The sequence below is a fragment of the Passer domesticus genome, chromosome 10 (genome assembly GCF_036417665.1).
Source record: "Passer domesticus isolate bPasDom1 chromosome 10, bPasDom1.hap1, whole genome shotgun sequence".
Classification (NCBI taxonomy): domain Eukaryota; kingdom Metazoa; phylum Chordata; class Aves; order Passeriformes; family Passeridae; genus Passer; species Passer domesticus.
In genome coordinates, this window is record NC_087483.1 from 6913792 (window position 1) to 6919920 (window position 6129).

Consider the following 6129-nt stretch of genomic DNA (forward strand, 5'->3'; position numbering starts at 1 on the left):
TATTAAATTTTCTAGGGGAAAAGGGGCTGAAGGTATCGCGAGATAAGTTGCAATTTGTAGAATCGGAAGTCACCTATTTAGGACATGTGATTGGAAGGGGGTATAAGAAATTAAGTTCTGAAAGAATTACAGGAATTCTTTCCATCCCAGCTCCAAAAACTAAGAGAGATGTGAGAAAACTCCTGGGATTATTTGGGTACTGTAAATTGTGGATAGATAATTACACACAGAGAGTAAAGTTTTTGTATAATAAATTGGTAGATCAAGAACCAATCAAATGGACAATAGATGATGACCGGCAATTACAAGACCTAAAGAATAAATTATCTTCAGCCCCTGTACTAAGTTTGCCCGATCTGAGTAAGGAATTTGATCTATTTGTAAGTGCAGAAGAAGGAATCGCCTATGGGGTACTTACCCAAGAATGGGGAGGATCATGAAAACCTGTAGCATTTCTGTCCAAATTACTAGATCCTGTAGCCCGGGGGTAGCCAACTTGCCTGCAAGCGATTGCAGCTGCAGCAGTCTTGATTGAAGAGGCCCAGAAATTAACATTACAAGGAAAAATTAAAGTGCATACACCGCATGATCTCAGAACTGTTCTTAGCCAAAGGGCCCAACAGTGGCTCACGGATTCTAGGATTTTAAAATATGAGATCATCCTGATAGATACTAAGAATCTGGACCTTGCTACCTCTAAGTGCCTTAATCCTGCCCAATTTCTTTTGGGAGAACCCGTGAACAACCTAGAGCATGATTGCCTAGAGTTAATACACATGCAAACAAAGGTGAGAGAAGATCTTGGGGATGTACCCTTACCTTATGGGAGAGTCTTGTTCACAGATGGATCCTCTAGAGTAGTCTCTGGGAAAAGAGCTTCTGGGTATGCGATAATAGATGGTAAAAATATGGAAGTTGTAGAAAAGGGGAAGCTGTCTTCGAATTGGTCAGCACAGTGCTGCGAAGTATTTGCATTAAAAAGGGGACTAGATCTGTTAGAAAAAGATAGCGGCACTATATATACTGACTCGCAATATGCATTTGGCATCGTACACACCTTTGGCAAAATCTGGGAAGAGCGTGGATATTTAAATTCTAAAGGGAAAAATCTAGTACATACAGAACTAATAAAGTTAGTATTAAAATCTTTACAAAAGCCAACAGAAATAGCAATAGTGCACATAAAAGGACACCAGAAAGGAGATAATTTTGAGATAAAAGGAAACAAACTTGCTGACCAAAAGGCTAAGGAGGCAGCCTTAGAAATAGGAGAACCAATTAAGATCTTCAAGCTAGAAAGGAAAGCCAGACAACAAGAAGACGAAGTAAGGCCAATCTTTAGTGAGAAGGAACGAAAAGCGATAGAGGAATTGAAATTACACCAAGGGGAACGTGGTGAATGGTTAACTCAAGATGGGAGGAGGTTTCTAAACCAGGCATTAGCACGGAAGATATTAACAGAAATCCACGAATTAACACATTGGGGAACCCAGGGACTATGCGACCACTTCTTGAGAGAAAGCATATGCATTGGAGTGTATGAATTAGCTAGGACAATAACCAAAGGGGGTGTAATCTGTCAAAAAGTTAATCAAAAAGTAATGAGAAGAATAGAACCTGGTGGAAGAGAATTGGCTCTAAGACCATTCCAAAATATACAGATAGATTTCACTGAAATGCCCCTAGCACAGGGATATAAGCATCTATTGGTAATAGTAGATCACCTCACCCATTGGGTGGAAGCTTTCCCCACCAAAAAGGAAACTGCAGAGGTGGTCGCAAAGATAATCCTGGAAGAAATCATTCCCCGGTATGGTTTAGTAAACACGATTGATTCTGATAGAGGGCCTCACTTTGCTGCTCAGGCCTTACAACGAATAATTGAAGCCTTGGGGATGAAATGGAGACTACACACTCCATGGCATCCCCAGAGCTCGGGCAGAGTTGAAAGGATGAATAAAACACTTAAAAATGTGTTGACAAAGTTAATATCTGAGACCAAATTAAATTGGCTAAAGTGCTTGCCCTTAGCCTTATTACGTATTAGAACAAGACCTCGAGCAGACATAGGGGTTTCCCCCTCTGAGATGATGTTTGGGCTTCCCTTCTTATTGTCCCCCTACAGCACTGGAAATTATCTAGATGGAGAAGAAGCTACACGGAAGTATTTAGGAGCAATTGGGAAAACGTTAGAGGCCCTCAGAAAAAAGGGATATATACCTCAAACCTCTCCTCATGATACAAATGTTCATGATATTCATCCTGGGGATTGGGTACTAATTAAATCATGGAACAATACGCCTCTAATGCCTAAGTTTGAAGGTCCCTTTCAGGTGTTGCTGACCACTCACACGGCGGTATTGACTCAAGAAAAGGGTTGGACACATATTACTAGAGTTAAGGGGCCGGTAACACCTCCCAACAAAAGATCCAACTCCCTTGATCCGTCTACCGGACCAGTAGAAGGAACCTCATCTACCAGTTCGCGGGAATGGACTGTAATCCTGAACCCAACAGATCTAAAGATAACTCTTAAGAGAAACCCGAGGACTGACAAAGACTGAAAGTGAAATCAGAGAGTTATGTCTATAAAAGTTCAGAAATTTGTTGTAATGTTGTTAGTGTTCTAAGAGTTAAGAAGTTAAAATTATTCCCTCTGGAAAATTAATGAAAATTAAATTCTCCTACTGAGCTTTCCTAAAAAGGGGCAGTGAAAATTAGTAATTAGAGAGTGAAACAGCTAGTGTAAAAGGACTCTTATCAGACCTCTAAGAAGACCTTAGATCCAAGAGGCAAGACCAGAGGGAGCAAACAGGGGAGAAATGGCCCCTACCGGACTCTTGGGGAAACTGGTACTGGTGCTAGTGATGAGTGCTGCTCTTAGCAGAGACGATGACCCTTGCACCAAATGTTATCATCCTATCTATGATGGGGAAGACCTGAGGTCCTTCTTTAGAGTCCATACCAACATAAACCCGAGCTGTTTTAATCACTCTCAGTTAATTACCTGTCGAGAAGATGGGAAAGTATATTGGACTACCAGGAATACAGCCACTTATAGGCAACGCCTGCTTGGGGAGTGCCCAGTAGGAGAATCCTGGTTTTGTTTTGAACATGAAGGATTGAAAGACTTGGTAAAGGAAAAACAGCTGATAAGGGAGAGAGAGATCCCGGATGCTCCCTCAGAGAGAAATTTATTTATAGATCTGGTGGAGAAGATAAGCAAAGAGTTAAACTTAACTGAATGCTGGGTTTGCGGAAGTACTCAAATGACAGAAATTTGGCCATGGGAGGGAATTAGCCTAAGCCCACTAGAAATTCTAAGATGGAAACAAACAAAATTAGATTATGAATCTTTGACATCCCGTGGAAAAGAAAAATGGAATTTAAAATCACAAGTAGTAGGTGAAGAATGTATACTGAGAATAGGAAAAAGATACAACACCCCTGTAGGAAAAATGGCATGTAAAAGGTATATAATGATAAGGGAACAAGATTCCAAATGGGTCCCAAAGGAACCCAATACATATTGGGCTGTTGGAAAAACTGAGACAGGATGTATATATCATGAAGGATATAAGCTCCATAAATGTACAGGAAAAAGAATAAATCCCTTCTGGGGGATTAGGGAACTATCAAACTTCTGGGAATTCCCAGGTGAAACTGGGGATGAGTTCTGGCAAGCCCCAGAATATTTGTTCTGGATCTGTGGAAACACCGCTTACACCAGGTTACCTGGAGATTGGATGGGGAGTTGCACCATAGGGGTCATTAAACCAGCCTTTTTCCTATTGCCTAAGAAATCAGGAGCACACTTAGGAGTCCCGGTATATGATGACTTACGGAAGGATAATAGAAAGAAAAGAGATGTAATTGACATGGGAGGTACACAAGTATGGAGAAGTAAAGTATGGACTCCAGAAGAAATTATTCAAACATATGGGCCAGCCACATGGGCTCAGGATGGATCCTGGGGCTACCGTACCCCTATCTATATGTTAAATAGGATAATCAGGCTCCAAGCAGTACTGGAAAAAGTTTCAAATCGAACAGCGCTAGCATTCGAACATATAAGTGACCAATTGTCCCAAACGAGAACAGTAATTTATCAAATTAGGTTGGCAGTAGACTACTTATTGGCAGATGAAGGAGGAATATGTGGAAAATTCAACTCATCTGAGTGCTGCTTGGAGATTGATGATAAAAGTACAGTAATAAAAAATATATCTAAGGAAATCCGCAAACTGGCCTATGTTGGAAATCAGGAATGGACACCTCTAATAAATAGTAACTGGTGGGATGAGTTCTGGTCCTTTAAAGGAACATGGTGGGAAAAGGCTGTGTTTATAACCATCTGTTGAATAACCGGTTTGGTGTTTTTACCTTGTCTGTTCCCTTGTCTAGTCAAAATACTAACTTCCACAGTCCAGGCAAGTATTCGACGTCTTGAAGTAAATACTCAAAAACAGGCAAAAATAATGTTGATGGAAAGCCAGAAGCCAAACCACGAGACGGCAAAAGAGATATATAATAAATATCAAAAACTCAGGAAATTTTATTTCCAAGAGCAAGAAACAGCAAATTGATGCGGGCATCAGCCCGATCAAAGGAATAGAGGGGGGAGTTGTAATGGACAATCCTATAAGTTAAGGCCATTGAAAGTGTTACTGTTAAATGTGAAGTTTCAGTAAGTTAAGTGTGTTAATTATGTTGTTGTTAAGATGTAAAACCTCTAATGTTACTGTTGATTTGAAGTTGTAATAAGCAGAGTTGTTGTTACAAGGTTGAACCTGTTAGTCCCTGCAGTTCACACCCACCCTTGTTACCTCCGTCAAGTGCTGCCTCCACTGCTCTCTAAAATGGCGCCGAGGAAACCTGCCTGGGAAATATGCAAATCAAGAGGAAGTCAAGGGAATCTAACTAAAGACCCTGAAACCAACAAACTAAACCAAAATTTAAGAAACTAAGTGAATGGTTCTGCTGGCAAAAGGTACTCCTATTCAATTAGTGAGGTTTTAGAACTCACTGTAATTTCAACAGAACAGAGTTGAAGTGAGGACCCTAGACTTCGAGCCAGACAGTTGACTTCCTAGGCACGCTCGTGAGGACGGAAGCCCCAGTTCTGCTGTGCAGCAAAACTGCGTCACCTCCTCTTCTGCGTCGCTACTGGGAGCAGTGGAAGTGTGCGCGACCCCTAGGGCCTCCACCCAGAGCTGAACCTTTAATAAAGACATTAAAAGGAGAAAGATCTCCTGCCCAATTTATATCACTCTGGAGATCTGTCTTCTCCAAGAAGCCAGCCACACAATAGAGTGTATTCATAGAGGCCTGGAGAGCAGCAGAGAGCCAGAAATGGCCCCACAGCCCAGGGCACCGGACTCACATCCCTGTGCCAGGGCCTGGAGGAGGCTGCAGCCCACCAGGCACCGGGCAGGAGGCAGCCGAGCCCCCTCCCAGAGATCCACCAGCATCACACAAAACCTTACCTCTGCCACGTCCCAGTTCTCATCATGACAGTGCAAGAAGAGTGGGAGCAGGCTCCAGCTCACAATTGTCTTCAGGGGCTTTTTACCCTCTTCCACTACCAATTCCATCACCTTGCAGAAGAGGGAAATGGAGAGCAGCTGCAGATGGCTGTTGTCCTGGAGGAAAGAAGGAGAAAAAGGCCTAAGCATCACATATCCAGTACTCCTGAGCAACGGCCTGAATATCCAGAGAGCACAAATTTCTGGTCAGCGGCCAGTGCCCATGGCTGGGGGCACAGAGCCTTACACGGACAAAGTGTGGCAGGAGTGCCTCAGCTAGCTTTGGGGCCGAAGTGCTGGATATCATGAGATGTTTTTTATGGAGCATCTTCTTCAACAGAGAGAGGGACGTGCTGACCACCTGTCCATCTCCATCACCCAGCAGCTCCAGAAGGCTTCGAGACACGTTGCATATAGGTCTGGCCTGTGTGGAACACAAGGCTGAGCTGGGAGGCCATGGACGGCTGCAGCGCCAACAGCGCCCGGGCACTGCGACCCCACCCTGCTGCTGCAGGGCCCACAAGCCAAAGGCCGGCCCCAAAGCACTGGGGCAGGTGAGGCAGGAGAGCTGGGAGCAGCTGCCTCAGCCCTGCCAGCCCATGGG

At 43.4% G+C, this 6129-nt stretch overlaps 1 long non-coding RNA gene across 1 annotated transcript; it reads right to left on the reverse strand.

Annotated features, from left to right (window-relative positions):
- Nucleotides 1-2909: 2909 nt before the first annotated feature.
- Nucleotides 2910-5636, reverse strand: LOC135308508 (uncharacterized). Its single transcript, XR_010368922.1, has 2 exons — nucleotides 5487-5636; nucleotides 2910-4879 (listed from the first exon to the last, which is right to left on the reverse strand). It is a non-coding gene; the product is annotated as an uncharacterized LOC135308508 (long non-coding RNA).
- Nucleotides 5637-6129: the final 493 nt, after the last annotated feature.